At 34.4% G+C, this 16870-nt stretch overlaps 1 pseudogene; it reads right to left on the bottom strand.

Annotated features, from left to right (window-relative positions):
• The window catches only part of LOC132280901 (heparanase-like protein 3), an 80220-nt pseudogene that overhangs the window by 9253 nt on the left and 54097 nt on the right, over positions 1-16870 (bottom strand).

Raw genomic sequence — 16870 nt, 5'->3', positions numbered from 1 at the left:
ATTTTAATAGTCTATGTTAGAATAATGTTTAGGGTAAAGCGCAAAAACTCTCTTGAATTATTGCACTTTGGTAAATAATTGTTCTTTGAATTATTAATTTGTTACGTTGAGGAACAAATTCATTACGAAAGACTATTTAACCCTTTTTTATTACATTTATTATTTCTTATTAAATTATTTTTTATCATCTTTTCTCTTACCTAAATTTTAATTATATCATTTATCTTAATTTTATTATTAATATCAATTTATCATAAAAATAAAAAATTAATAAATAGGTTTGTAACTACCATTTTTTAAAATAATTAACTTATTATAAAAAATTTACTATTTACAATAAAACTTATTATACTCACTTTAAACTTTTTAACCATAAAAATACCTTCTTTTTCATACAATCATTCATGAAAAATTAATAAATTACTTAAATAAAAAATGCCTTCTTTTTTATGCTTTATATTCATGAAAAATTAAAAAATTACTTAAATTATTTTAAAATGTTCTACGTAAGGTTTTTATTTAAAAAAATTAAAGAAGAAATTATGCAAATTTAGTGGAGAATATGTTATCAAATTAGTATGTTTTTCTTTTCTTTTTTTTTTTTTTTTTTTTTTTCATAATTTATTTCAATAAGAAAAATAGATTAATGTTTAAGTTGTTTTAGAAGCAACCACATTTGAACATACCATTTTTAATTTTTTTTTCTTCTTTATGAAAACGTATAGTCGAGGTTAGATTAATGTTTAAGTTGTTTTGGAAGTAATCACATTTGAGCATAGCATTTTAATTTTTTTCTCATTCATAAATCAAATATTGTACCATGGGTTTTACTGATGGTATATATATATAATATCCTGTAAAATTATGGAAAGGGAAACTCGTATATGGACATACCAGCTCGAAAAGTTGAGCGTTCTACCAACTAAGTCATTGAATAACCCTTATGTTATATAAAAAAGTCATTCCTCATATTTCTACCAATCCGAAATTCTCTCTTATTTTTCTAAAATTCAAAATGTCATCCCTAATTAAAAATTGATAGAATCCCTATCATGACATCCGAGTGCAAGTACAGCAATACCAAAAATTAAAGTTGACTAAACAATGCGACTAGAAAATATAATAAGTCGAGCTTAATCTAAATTCTAACTTAACTTTATATATGACAAAGTTGGACCAGAAGTTTGGATCAAATTGAGCGATGGAGGTTTGACACTTTAAATTTAGTCTTGGCGGCTAATTTTTCAACCTGCCCGAATAAAACCTCTACAATTACATAAATATATGGGAGTCTATGAAACTTAGACCAAGTACTAACAAGATACATAGTTGAAGGCAAGAAAACCAAGTCACATAGCAATTGTTGCTATTTGCCTTTTTCGTTAATATTTTAATAATCTAACGGACTTTTTATCACCAAAAAAATTAAAAAAATTAAAAATAAAACATAAAAAATAAAAGAGTGGAGTGCACAAAACATCTAGGGCTTATTATTTTTTTTTTTTTGTAACTCTGAGAACAGTTTTTTGTTTTCTGAAAACTAAAAACAAAAAACTGTAAAAAAAAATATATATATTTTATTTGGTTCAGTTTTTTGATAAATGTTTTTTGAAAACTTAGTTATAAAAAGGCCTATTTTTATAAAACTGTCTTTTATTATTTTCTGAAAATTGTTTTCTATTCTCTGAATTCTTGAGAACTGTTTTCAGAGTTACAAACTAAGCTTGCCCATAGATTTTGTGTACAGTGGACTCACTACTTTTTATTTTGGGACCCTAGTTTTGTAGAGAGGTAACAAACACTCCCCTCAAACCATTTTTGTATGACGTAAACAACATAAAAGGGCTTGTTTGGCAAACACTTTTGTTTTGTGTTTTTTTACTTTAAACAATGTACTGTAGCAAAATAAAAGTATAAAGCGTGTTTGATAATGTTTGCAACGATTCGAATAGCACCGAGATGCTTCTGAAAAAGAGGGCAAAATTGGGAGGAGAAAAAAGCTCTAAAATGACCTTTTTAGCTAGTAATTTTATTTTTCTAACTTGCAACATTTTTTTACCAAATATGTTTTTATGTTTTTGCCTCAAAAACATCTTACAACAAATATATATACGTTATCAGACAAGTTTTTAAATATTATTGAACGCACTCCAAAACAGAAACATTGCTTATACGTACTTCAACTTAAAACAAAAGCAACTGTGTTTTCCAAACAGACCCCAATGCCTTGTTTGGTGTGTGGAATGGAATGGAATGCAAGTGTGAATGAAATGATCATTCTCATTCTATTGTTTGGTTGTAAATATGAAATGTGCAGGAATGAAACGATAATAACTATTCTAATGTTTGGTTGGATCAATTTAAAATTTAGGATGGAATAAATTTTAAATTGAATTCTCTAAAATATCTCTCTTAGAAAAAAGAAAAAAAATTAAATTAACAAAATAACATTCTCTAATAATTTTTTAAAAATAAATGGTGGTAGTGGCGGTGGTGGAGATGGAAAACGGCAGTGGTGTAGGTGGTGGTGTTGGAAGGCAGCGGTGGTGGCAATGGTGGAAGGCGGTAGCAGTGGTGGTGGAAGGTGGTAGTCGTGGTCGTGGAAGGTGGTGGCAGTAGTGTGGTGGAAGGCGGTGGCAGTAGTGTGGTGGTTGTTGTCGAAGGAGATAGTGGTGTAGGTGGTGGTGGTGGAAGCCAATTGAGGTGATTATGCTAGTGGTGGTGGAAGGTAATTGGGGTGGCGATAGTGGAAGGTGGTGGTGGTGGTGGAGGAAAGTGGTGACAATGGTGGTGGTGGAAGGTGGTGGATGGTGGCGGTGGCGGTGGTGGAAGGCGGTGGCAGTGGTGGTGGAAGGTGATGGAAGGAGATAGCAGTGATGGTGGTGGAAGGTGATGGCTGTGGTGGCCGTGGCGGTGGAATGCAGTTGCGGCGGTGGCGGTAGTGGTGAAAGGTAGTTGTGGAAGGTGTTAGTGGTGGTGAAAGATAGTGGCGGTGGGGGCAGTGGCGGTGGAAGTCGGTGGCTGTGGTAGTAGCGGTGGTGAAAGGTGATGGCGGCGTTGGTGGTGTTGAAAGGCAATAGCGATGGTGGTGGTGTTGAAAGGCAATAGTGGTGGTGGTGGTTGCAGCAAAGGAAGGCGGTATCGGTGGTAAAATGAGGTAGCGGTGGTGGTGGTGGAAAGCGGTGTGCGATGGTGAAAGTCGGTGGCGGTGGTGATGGTGGAAGGCGGTGGTAGTAGTGGTGGTGATGAAAGACAGATGTGGTTGTGGTGGAAAGTAGTGGTGGTTTTTGGACTTGGATGAGGGTTTTTTTGGGAAGTTGATTTTTTTTAAAAAATTTACTTGGGAATGGAATTACCATATTCCATAAGTTTAGTTGTAGAATGGATTTTCATTATAATAGAATGACCATTTCCACTTTAAATTATATACTAAACAAAGGAATGGTTGAAATGGGCATTCCATTCTATTCAATTCCTACACACCAAACATTGCATAAGTGTATTATTATATTTTTACACTCTTAACATGTCGAAAATGCACTTTCGCAATTGTGATATTAATTTCCAAATTTTAGTCTCTCCATTAAAAAAACACTCAACCTCTATCTTTTTTGTCTCTCTCTCTCTCTCTCCCTCCTGGTATCACTCCTCTCTCCCCCTCTCTCTATCGTACAGAGCAATACACAAAATGTAACTCACGTGTACCTTTAACATCCGAACGTAATCAAAATATAATCCAAAATCCAACTTAAAAATCATCCAAATTATTAGTGCTTGAAAGAGTTGGATTAGTTATATATATATATTTTTTGGACTTTGGTGATTATTTTTTTATTTTATTTTATTTATTTTATTTTTTTTTTGAGGAGAATTGAATCTATGATCAATTTGACATTTTAGACATGTTTCTTTTATCACTCGAACAAAACCATTATACCTAAACTTTGTTGAATTAAAGTTACTGTTGCTTGATGTACAATGTAATTTTGTCTTGACTCCTTTAAATTATTATATTGACATTTTTGTCATTATTTTCTAACATGTTTTGTTCCCTTCTTCCGTGGCATTTCATGAATTAGTTGTTAATATTTTAACTATACCAATAGATATTCAGGGGAAAAAAAATATATACATACATACATACATACATACATACATATATATATATATATATATATATATATAAAGCAATAGATTTATCCTAAAATGTAAAGCACAAGTTTGTTTTGAGATCGACTTGAGGTTTTTAGTATATCATAACCACAATTACAAAATTTAACGCCAAAAATGTTTGAAGAATTTTATGAACCATATATGAAATATATATTAATAATTGAGGATTAGAGAAAATTGCTGCCCACCATTAATAACAATGAGTGATGCAATTCCAATATATATAGATATATATAATGGACTATATTGTCCAAAAATATTTTCATGTAAAATCTCATCATGGTTCGTAGTCGCAGTATTGTTTGAGGCCGCAGTGTAACAGTAATGTCCCGGATTTTTCTGGGTTTTTTAAAATTTTATTTTATTTATTTTTCGCACCTTGTTTTGCATGTCACACCGGTCCTGAGGACCGTTTTAGTCATTTTTTTGAGCCGAGAGTTTTTAAAAGTTCATTTTGAATTATTTGAAGTCATTTAGAGGCAACATGATTGTTTTTAGAATTTTTCGCAGTCGGGACAGCTTTCGGACTCGAGAACTTATCTTGGTTTTCTCATCTTAAGTGAGGGGCATCATTGGCATTTTACATGTGTGTATGATTGTAATGACCCGGTCATTTTCTTCCCTTTCCTTTTTCGGTGATTTTCTTTTTTCCTCTTTTTCTTATTTTGTCTTTTCCCTATTTCGTCTTTTTCCCATTTATCATTTTTCCTTGCATAACCTCACTTTTTGTGCTCGGATTTGATTCTGGTTTTGCATGCATTCATGATATTTGATTTCTATGACATTTTATTTTTACTTTCGTAGAAAATACATTCTAATTGCTTACTTTTTCATAAAGGGCATGGATGCATACTTTTCTCTACTCGGGATTATAATGATTGCCATAAGGGTTGTTCCCTTGATTCACAAATACGACATTGACTTGTTCATGATGCTCATTATGCACATGTCTATTGGGATAATTGAAAGTAGTATGAAGAACACTTGAACACGTCATGCAAGATTCACTAGAATAATGATGAGAATAAGAGGAAGACACTTGATGAGCTGATGGCAATAATTTGTTTACCAATTAAAATCACCACTTGCAATAGTGCATACCATTATAGAATAATGTTATTATAAGGGGTTTGTCGAACCACGAGGAATGCTAGCTTATAGCAATCAAGATTGTAAGATTAATTTCCGGTTTGATTTGTGAAATATATTTGTTGGATTGTTTTGTTTGTCACATACATAAACTGAAATTAACTAAAATTACTAAAACAGAATTTTGATTACAAGTAAATGAGATAATAAATATAAGGGCTAGGGAAATGACTTCACCACAAGCCTTGTAAACAAGCCTAATTGCAATTAACTTGGGGAACAAGTTATATATGTAACCATGATATATAGAAATGCAAGACAACTACAATATCTTCAAGAAGTTCATACATTCAAGAGCTAAGTATAATCCATCAAAGATTGGTATGATTCATCTACCTAAACTAGGGTGTAGTATGAAACAACTTCCCTAAGCCATGGACTATCAAATCCCTTAATATGCAAGGTAAGTGCATATAAAGTCAAAAACTAAGCCATAATCCATCAAAGGCGTCCCTAAGCCATGGACTATCAAAATCTTCACATAACATGCCATTAAAATCATTGTATAATCTCATCTTAATTCTCATTATAAAGATATACGTAGCATAATCATGAAGAAATAATTTCTAAGACATGATAAGAGTCTCAACAAGATTATATATAGAATGAAGCACAAATACATCAAAGTGTAATCTCTAGATAATACAATTTGTCACAAATATACTAAGTTCCCCAAATTTAGATACAATCAAGACATAATTACATGGCAAGGGTTATATCAACTCCCTAGGAGGGGATATAGCCTCTTATGTGCAAAGTGTAAGCCTCCATTGATGATGAAGACTCCATCTCCATGAGATCAGAATTCTGCCCCATTCTTCTTCCTCTCCCTTTCTTAATATTTCTCTCTCTATCTTCTACCAAGTCAAACTTCCATTTAGATAAGGATGGGTGATTGATATATAAACTGAAAATGCACTCTAAAGAAAGCACATTTCATGGCCTTTGTCCCCTAAAAGATTTGGAGACATCCCTTAAATTAAGGAAACAAACTTTGACCAAAAGATAGTGTGATAACTCAGCATTTTGGAAGAATTAACATGTCACATTGGGCTCCAGTTTTGACCTCCCAAATGTGGAAATTGGATTTCCATTAAAATATGAAATATATAGGGTTATGAATCGGATTTCTAAGTAATTAAACCTTTTAGCAATTGGATTTGTAACCAGAGAGATATGGTTAAAATACCACAGGGGTGTAAAGTTGAGTTCTACCAGTCTACCAGCGTGTTGGTGTCCTCTTGCTTTCTATTTTTGACATCTAAAACATGGGAATTAGACTTCCATTAAATATACCAAACATAAAGCTCTGAGTTCTCTTTCCACATAATCAAACGATTCGTCATTTGGAGTTCAGAGCAAAGAGTTATGACCTTTTTACAGAAGGTGCGCAGAGTTGTTAACATGCGCGCAAGTGAGAGAAGACCATAGTACCCCGCGTCCGGATGCAAGAACCCGCGCCCGGATGCCAAAATGGCCCAAGGCCGAAATTTCATAATTGCTAGATGGAGCTTAGGATGAGCCCGTAAAATTGTTTAATTACAAACTTAAGCTCCATAAGGCCCTAAACACCCAGAATGACCATCGGAACGAAATTCGGAGCCTTCCCGTGAAAGTGCTATTTTTATGGTTTGAAATTAATGGTCTTTATTGTATTTTATTGCATTTTGAGGCTAAGCACCAGAAAATAAGAAAAACACAAAAACGCATATAAGGTAAACAACATCAATACAAAAATGGACTAAGATATGCAATTTAGGACGTATGAATATGAAATATTTGGCACTTATCACACCCATAAACTTACAGTTTGTTAGTCCCTTAGCAAAACAAAATGGAACACACAATGAAATAACAAAATGACTCCTCTTTTGTGAGAGTGACGGTTGCATTTAGCATATACAACAAGCCTTTTAAACCCCTAGACATCCCTAGTGGACGAGTGAAGTCTCGTGAGGGTTTAACAGAAATGTTACCCACAAACATCAAAATGGTGTATGAAGATGCACAAAACTCATTCTTATTTTTGGAACAAATGAGCATTGGAGAGAGAATTATTATAAAGACTATATCAAGTATATGAAGTAATGACATCTTTAAACAATTTTAAACTTTCAACATTTATGCATTGATATCATAGTCCACATACATAACTCAAATGTCTCATCTATAATAGAATTCATCTCTAGCTTCCTTTGAAAGTGAACCAGAATTTTTTTTTTTTTTTTTTTCTTTTTGAGATGCATTTCCTTCCCCTTCATTTGCACAACATCATTACTTTCAAATCATTGACTCTTCTTTTGAAATAAGATAACTAAGGCATGAATTTATTCAACACAAGTAAATGTACATTTTTTTATAATGGTTGTGCAAAGTCTAAGTACTTTAAGCTTTCTAACTAAGCCATGTAGCAAGTGTTAGGCCAATGACTCCCAAACCAGACGGTTTTTGGGCACTAAGTGTCAAGACACTCCAAAGGGCTTAATAACTTGAGTTAGTAAAGCTATGAACCCAAACACACCATTAAAGCTTTTTTTTTATATTGACCGTGCAATGTCTAAGTTCTTTAAGCTTTCTAACTAATCCATGTAGCAAGTGTTAGGCCAACAACTCCCAAACTAGATGGTTTTAGGGCGCTAAGTGTTAAGATACTCCAAAGGACTTAATAACTCGAGTTAACAAGGTTACGAACTTAAAATGATCATAATTTTTTTTTTTCTTTTTTTTTTTATTTTTTTATTTTTTATCATCATGCCAAAGATATCCATTCATCCAATTTTGCAGTTCAAATCAACCATTTCTATAATGCAAAGAAGAGTAGGGTGCATATGTTTCATTTAAATATTTCCGGTGTGCTCATGTGCAATGTGAAGTCTACTAGATAATGAAAACTCAAAGATGATGCCTTTAAGTCATGAAATGAACCTTCTTTATCAACGCATGTTTATCAACAATTTTTTTTTATCATTCTTTGACATCAAATGCTTCCATACAAGATGTATTAATCACATACTTCACTCTCTAACAAGTCCAAACACAAGAATTCATTGCTTCCAAATATTTTTTCAAAATTTTCAATTTTATAATTTTTTTTCGATTTTTCAAAATAAAAAAATTTTAAAAAATAAAACACAAATATATCCCCAAACTTAAATTACACATTGTCCTCAATGTGTGAAGACAAAGATATAAAAATAAAACACATATTGGGTAAAAGGAACAATAATACCAAGTGAGTGGGTAACGCCGGCAATGCAGCCGCATACAATCCCATGGAGAGATGCCAAGATGTCTTCCCCCCAAACTTGGACCTAAGAACCTATCAATCACAACACTAGCACACAAAAATAAAAGCATAGGCACACAAAAACAAACTAAAAATGTGCAAAGGAAACTAAACTATGCATATCCACAAGGTCATGAAATCAAATCTAATATGCCTAAACAAAATCAAAACATCCAAAAGATAAAAATGGTTAAAAGAGAAAAATCAAAATCTAAAACAAAAAATAAAATTTAACTACAAATCTTAAACTAAGGTTTACCCTATACTATGTCTCTCTAGAGAATCATACTTTCCCAAATAAGAAAGTTCCTTTAAAAGTGGAGGGAATAGAGCTTGAAGATGAAAAATGTGAAGAGGTAAAGGAAAGACCTCAACCCACTCGTCTTCCTCAATTAGGAACTTTGGATAAATGAGGGGCTATTTTGGATTATAGGAGTGGGGATTAAGTGAGGGCACATCAAACAAAGACTTGTGAAGGATCATATTTAGCGCGGGAATTTCTTGAAAAATATCCTTCAAACTGTCAACATCCTCCTCACACTTATCCAGTGGTTCGAGTTCAACAATGTGAGGTAACTCAAGTAAGGGAATGGGAGGAGATGCAAGCTCCTAAGAGAGAGATACATTTGATGTTGCCCAAATAGGAGAGTGAATGGGTGGAGAAATATCATGTAAAAAATGTACCTCCCAAATAGATTTGTCAACATCAAAATCCTCATAATTAAAATGAGCCAAGCAAGCTTTTAGAGGATCCTCCATTGAAGGAAATGTATCAAGCAAAGGATTATTTAGGGGTTATTTTGGATTAGGGGAGACGATCTCTTCAACATTATTTTCCTCATTTTGAACCACAAATTCTTCATTTTTTTGTGTGGCAACAATTTGATCATCAACCATTATTTCTTCATTTTCACATGCGGTAACCACTTGATCATTCTCATGATGAAAGTTACTAGGAATAATCTCATCATTCATAGAATTTTCTTTTGGATTGGCCACAAGTTCAATTAAAAATTCTTCTTCCTCTTTATGATTTAGAGCATTAACCCTTTGTTGAATTTGGACTATTAGGTCATCTATCATTGCACTAGCTTGGGACTTGTGGTATGGTACCACTTGATTGATGGACTCTACTGTGGATTGCACGCTAGAAAAGACAGCCAACATTTGATTATTATTAGCCACTTGCTCGTCAAATTGAGATGGTGAAAAAGAAAAAGAGGGCTGGAAATAATGATCATTGGGTTGAAAATTTGATTGAAAATGTTGCCCATGAGATTGTAGGGCTGAATTTCCCATGTATTGCCACAAGAAGTTTTGATGATCTCCCTAACTTGAGTCATAACCATTGAAGTATGGATCATTACCCAGTTCAAAGAAATTTACATTTGGTTGCTTTAGATAAAAATCTAAAAATTGTCCCGGTGGAGGACAATCTCTTAAATGATGTGTATAACTAGAGCAAAATGCACATAACTTATGAGGTATATAAAAATGAGTTGAAGGATAATTACTCTCCATTTAGGACTAATTTAACCACTTGTTTAGATACATAAAAAAAAAATTCACACAAAATATATACAAATAGAGCATAGAGTGCAAATAAATTCAACTTTGAAAACTCACGAAGGGTCCAAAATATCCAAACTTTTCCATTCAAGCAAAATAGCCCCTTGCACCTACACAAATGCACTCAAATACTCCAAAACAAATTAAAAATGAAATATATATATAAGATCCTAAACTAAAAATCAAACCAAATTTAATTTTTAAATCTTGATCACAAAGTCGTTTGCATCCCCCGACAACGGCGCCAAAAATCGATGGCAATAATTTGTTTACCAATTAAAATCACCACTTGCAATAACATATACCATTGTAGAATAATGCTATTATAAGGGGTTTTTTGAACTATAAGGAACGCTAGCTTTTGGCAATCAGGATTGTAAAATTAAATCTTGGTTTGATTTGTGAAATATAGTTGTTGGATTGTTTTGTTTGTCACATACGTAAATTGAAATTAACTAAAATTACTAAAACAGAATTTTGATTGCAAGTAAATGAGATAATAAAGATAAGGGCTAGGGAAATGACTTCACCACAAGCCTTGTAAACAAGCCTATTTGCAATTAACTTGGGGAACAACTTATACATATAACCATGATATGTAGAAATGCAAGCCAATTACAATATCTTCAAGAAGTTCATCCATTCAAGAGCTAATTATAATCCATCAAAGATTGGTATGATTCATCTACCTAAACTAGGGTGTAGTATGAAGCAACTTCCCTACGCCATGGACTATCAAATCCCTTAATATGCATGGTAAGTGCACATGAAGTAAAAAACTAAGCCATAATCCATCAAAGGGGTCCCTATGCCATGGACTATCAAAATCTTCATACAACATGCCATTAAAACCATTGTATAATCTCATCTTCATTCTCACTATAAAGATGTAAGTAGCATAATCATGAAGAAACAATTTCTAAGACAAGATAAGAGTCTCAATAAGACTATATATAGAATGAAACACAAATACATCAAGGGTTACATAATTACCTAAGAAGGGAGTTAGCCTCTTATGTTCAAGGTGTAAGCCTCCATTGATGATGAAGACTCCATCTCCATGAGCTCAGAATTCTGCCACATTCTTCTTCCTCTCCCTTTCTCAATATTTCTCTCTCTATCTTCTACCAAGTCAAACTTCCATTTAGATAATGATGGGTGATTGATATATAAACTGAAAATGCACTCTAAAGAGAGCATATTCCATGGCCTTTGTCCCCTAAAATATTTGGAGATATCCCTTAAATTAAGGAAACAAACTTTGACTAAAAGATAGTGTGACAGCTCTACATTTTGGTAGAATTAAAAAGTCACATTGGGCTCCAGTTTTGACCCATCAAATATGGAAATTGGATTTCCATTAAAACATGAAATATTTAGGGTTATGAATCAGCTTTCCAAGTAATTAAACCATTTAGAAATTGGACTTATAACCAGAGAGAAATGGTCAAAATACCACAAGGGTGCAAAGCTGAGTTCTGCCAGCCTGGCAGCATGTTAGTGTCCTCTTGCTCTTTATTTTTAACATCTGAAACATGCGAATTAGACTTTCATTAAAACATACCAAACATAGATCTCTAAGTTTTATTTCCACACAATTAAATGGTTCATCATTTTGAGTTCGGAGCAGAAAGTTATGGCCTTTTTACCGAGGGTGCGCAAAGCATGCGCGTGCGCGAGACAAAACCATGGCACCCCTCATCCAGACACAAGAACTTGCGTCCAGACGCCAAAATGGCCAGAGGCTGGAATTTCATAATTGCCAAACAGAGGCCGGGATGAGCCCAAAAAATTGTGTAATTACAAACTTAAGCTCTATAAAGCCCTAAACACCCAAAGTGACCATTGGAACAAAATTCAGAGCCTTCCAGTGAAAGCGCTATTTTTATGGTCCGAAATTAATGGTCTTTATTGCATTTTATTGCATTTTGGGGCTAAGCACCTGAAAATAAGAAAAATACAAAAACGCATATAAGGTACACGACATCAATACAAAAATGGACTAAGATATGCAATTTAGAGCGCTTGAATATAAAATATTCGGCGCTTATCATGAGCCAAATTTTGATTGATCAAAAATTGATCAAACCTTTAAGTTAAAGTTTTTACCTCAGCAACTATGTCACTTGAATTCTCAACTTGATATAAGCTCGAATTTTTTTTCCCTCCTATGGAATTTCTACCATTTCTAGAGGACAATGAACGATGCATTGAGTTTTCACTCATGCTTTCATACAATCTCCTCACATATTCCTCATGCTTATCCAAATAAGACCTGCCCATTAAAGCATCAACCATGCCTTTATGGGTATCCGACAAACTTTAATAGAAATTTTGGACAATTTGCCACTTAGGAATGTCATAATCAGGACATTTCCTAAGTAAATCATTCAATTGTTCACATGCCTGTAATATCTCCCCATTCCCTTAGGAAAACTTATGAATAGAAGTGCGCGTGGCATTGGTTTTGGAAATGGGATAGTACTTTATCAAAAACTCTTATTGCATTTCTGCCCAAGAAGTTATGGAAAGAGGTCTCAAATTATTAAACTAACACTTTGCTTTGTCTTTGAGGATAAATGGGAAGAGTTTAAACCTTAAAACCTCTTCCGGTATGTCCATGTACCGCACAGTGGAACAAACTTCAAGAAAATCATCCAAATGCTAATATGGTCCCTCATTGGTTAGCCTAAAATAATTTGGGAGCATTTGGATGGTTTGTGCTTGATTTCATAATGGTGTGCTCTAAATGGAAGAAGTTGAATACATGTGGATGCATTATACTCATTTGGCATATAATTATCTTTTTAAGCAATGGGAGGATTTCAAATTGGTTGCTCTACCGTTAGGTCCATTATTAGCTTGGACAATAGGAGGTAGAGGTGGCACAAAAAGTGGCCTTAGAATTCCCAACAGAATTTGACCTTGTGGTTGAGGAGCAAGAGGTCTAGGCATCCCTAGAGGAATGCGCATGTTATCATGTTATTGCACTATGTTTGGATGAGAAAATGCCTTGGTGATCAACATGGCCTAGGTCATCAACGTGCTCGTCCATTAGTGAAATGGATTGATCAAGAATGGAAAGATTAACACTAGGACTAGCTCTACCCCTTGGATTACGCACAATGGAATCGATATTAGGATTCAAAGGGACAAGAGGGTGATTAAATGATCTCCTACCAAGTATGCACAATGCAAGTCAACACACCAACAACAATCACAATAAATAGCAAATACACTTATCCTCCACAACACAAATCATTCAACAACACGCCTCCACATACATTGTTCCCATACTCCCATGTTTTCAACAACGCTTAAATTAAATAGGCCTCCACATGGGCCGATGATAAATTAAGCAAGAGGAGTTTAGGATACGCTCACAATGGTCCTTAAACAACTTCAAGAATTTTTATGCCTTTTCACTTTGCTTTTTTTTTTTTTTTTTTTTTTTTTTTTTTTTTTTTTTTTTTTTTTATATGCCTTTTATGCTTTGCTTGCTTGCTTTTTAAGCTTGCTTTGAGGCTTCTTTGCTTGCTTCCTTTTAATCCAAGTACCTAATCAAAGAGTAACAAAGTGAGAAAAAAAATAAAATAAAATAAAAACAAGGATAAAAGAGTACTAATTCCTATTCAATTCCTAATACAGCTTTCCTAATCCCCAGCAACGTTGCCAAAATTTGGACGGTCTGTCGCTTACCCATGCCAAAATGTGAATGTGAGAGTGGTTTAGAAAGCCTTTATAGTTAAATTTAAATTTATAGAAACCACTACTACTAAGGATCGTCCTAAAGGATTTGCAAGGTATTATGGAATCAAAGTTGGATTAGTAGGTCGAATGATCAAAGAGAGGTTTGGTTGTTTAAATTAAGCGACAATTCAATTAAAAACATGCAAAGAATACAAGCTAAAAATATTAAGGTGTAGAGAATGAAAAAGAGGTCTTGAGGCATAGAGTTCACCACTAAGTTTCACCTCACTAAACATTTAGCATTTGTCAATTTTGGGGGATTCCATGTTGCAAAAAAAGTGTGTGTGCCATCAATTGGAACAATAAGCATGGATGACAAAACAAGTATAAATTGTCTACCTAAGCTAGTGTGTAGCATAACTCATCAAGCTAAGCCATTAACCATTCAATAAATCCACAATTGATGCCTACAAAAATCTAGAGAAATGTACTACTTGCAATCATAAGCATGGATTATCAAACAACAAGAATGGATTGTCTACCTATCTAGGAATTTAAAGCAACTACACTATAATTATACTAATGACAAGGAAATTAAACTAATTAAGTTAATGAGGTAGCACAATCCATCAAAAAATAAGCATAATCCATCAAATAAACCACAAGAGTAACCAATTAAGCACCATGCCTTGACCATCACTAGATCTACAATTTTAAAACACATAGACATGCATTAAACTCATAAAAACTAGTGTAAACACATGACCATTCATTGATTTGTATAGATCAATGCTTCAAATTGATCTTTTAATTCTATTCATATGTTAAAAATTACAAAATACTAAAGTTTAGGAGGCAAGCCTAGGGGCTATCTCTAGCCCCAAGAGAAGGATTTAGCCACTTATAGTTGTTGTCATCCAACCCTCAAGGGCTTTCTTCAATGTAGGCTCTATCTTTTCCTTCTTGCTTTAGTTTCCAAAAACCCTAATCTAGAGAGAGAAAATTATCTAAGAACTATCTATTTTTAGCTAAAGTTGGGAACAAAAATTGGAACCTTAACAAATTGGTCCAATTTGATTTAAATACAAACCTCTTTGAGTAGGTAAGAAGTCAAAAAATAGGCCTTTGATTGGTTTAATCCTGCAACTATGAAAGTTGGTAGAGTTCGGGCACGCTCGGGAATGAAACAACTCACTGTCGATCTTCGATCGATTGAAGTTGACGTGGCATAAAAATATCTTCTTGGCCTTATCCGGATTGTTAAGGTGGCATTGACGTGGCACTTCGATGGATCAAGAATCTTTGATCCATCGTGAAGGAATCTTTAATCGATCAAAGGTTCTCCAGTGGACTTTTTCTGGATTTTCTTCTTGACTCCAAAAAGGAGCTATTAAGCTCTTTTTAGCATGTTTGAACCTTATTGACCTGAAATAGACAAAAACACAAATTAGAACTAAAAAGGGAAAGTAAGATGAATGAATGGACTAAAATACCCTAACTTAGGTCCAAAATGTGCAACATTTGAGCACTTATCAGTAGTGGCAAGTGGTAGGCACGATTTGTGCAACTTTTTTTTATGACAATGTGACGGGTAATCGGGTGTGGTTTATGCCAGTATGTTTATATATAAAAGGATGATGACTAGAAAGAAGGTATAATGTTAAATTTTAAATGATAAGACACGATTGTATCATGGTATGGGGTACGGTTATTATATATATGTATTCATGTGTGCAGATGCGGTTGAGTATGGGATAGTTATTAGTATGTTAGAGTGTTTGTTACGATATAGATGATTGTGTGAGTTTTAACCTGAGTAGGCAAGGAGCTCAGTTGCTCTAGGGTTGTTGGGTGCTGGTTCTTATTGAACGAAAGGCACGGATTTCTAGTTCATGAATTGAGCTATTCAGTGCGTGGTTATCTTAATCCTTCTATTGTTTTCATAGTGTAGTGCTTGAGGCATAACTTTCGAAAGATTACATGTAGCGCAGTGCAGTGTCCATGGTGAGGGTTTCATGGGAGAAAGTTATAACTTTAAGAGGTTAGTATTTGTGACATGGTTCACGATTTGGTGTGAAGGTTCTCTTCAAACCGGTTTGTGGTGGGTGTGATAGAGGTTGCTAGAGTCACGAGTGCAGTCTGTGGGTTGTAGACGTATATTTCGGGTATTCTGGTATGGTCTAAGTAAATATGTTGGTTATGGTTATTAAGGGGATTTGTTGGACTCTGTGAGTCTAGGGTGACGTAGGCATTGACTAGAGTCATGCTAGCGCCTGGTGACTGACTGATAGATGTGGTTCACTGACTGATTGTAAGAGTATATTTTAAAAACTGGCTAGTCTAGGGTGATTCCTATTTTGGGGAACTATGGGAGTGTGCTGCAGGTAATTGACTCTCGGTGAGTTGATTGCATGGCACGGTTGATAAGCGGGGCAATAGGTTGGCATGATTATCGAGAAAGTCTCAATGTGGTGTATAATGGTTAGATTTAGCCGTGTAATGCAGGATTGCATAATAAGGCAGGTAGTATGTGGTCATTGGAGTGTTTGGTCATTTGCGGTTGAGGTGATAGAGGGTAAGTACTATGCTACCGTGTGCATTGCATTTTAGAATTTTAAAGCTTTGGACTAGAGTTATATTCCGGTTATGTCTGGAGTATCAAGAGAAAGTGCTGGTTGTTTGAGGATCTAAAGAGATAGACTGTCGATTGGAATGATTGGGACGAGGGTGATCCCTTAGGTTTAACTGGTAGCCCTATTTGACTTTATCACGGCCAAGGGTGTTATGAGAAACGGTGAAGAGGAGAGGTATTGATGTTAAACCTAGAGCGTGAAGTTCCCTTAACTAGGCACGTGGATTGCCTTGGGAAGAGTGGTTTGGGTAACTGGTTAAGTGTTAGTGATTGATCGTGATGTAGCTGGTTTTGAGGAAACAGTAAGGCTTTGAGCATTTTGGCTTCGATGATCATTTTTCCTTTTAGAAATTATTGGCATGGTATTGTTG

Source organism: Cornus florida, unplaced genomic scaffold (genome assembly GCF_030987335.1).
Source record: "Cornus florida cultivar Cherokee Brave unplaced genomic scaffold, ASM3098733v1 CherokeeBrave_3.0.0_Hap2_Chr11, whole genome shotgun sequence".
NCBI classification, from domain to species: Eukaryota; Viridiplantae; Streptophyta; class Magnoliopsida; order Cornales; family Cornaceae; genus Cornus; species Cornus florida.
Note: the sequence above shows the minus strand (reverse complement) of the source record. Positions and strands in the feature narration are given on the sequence as shown.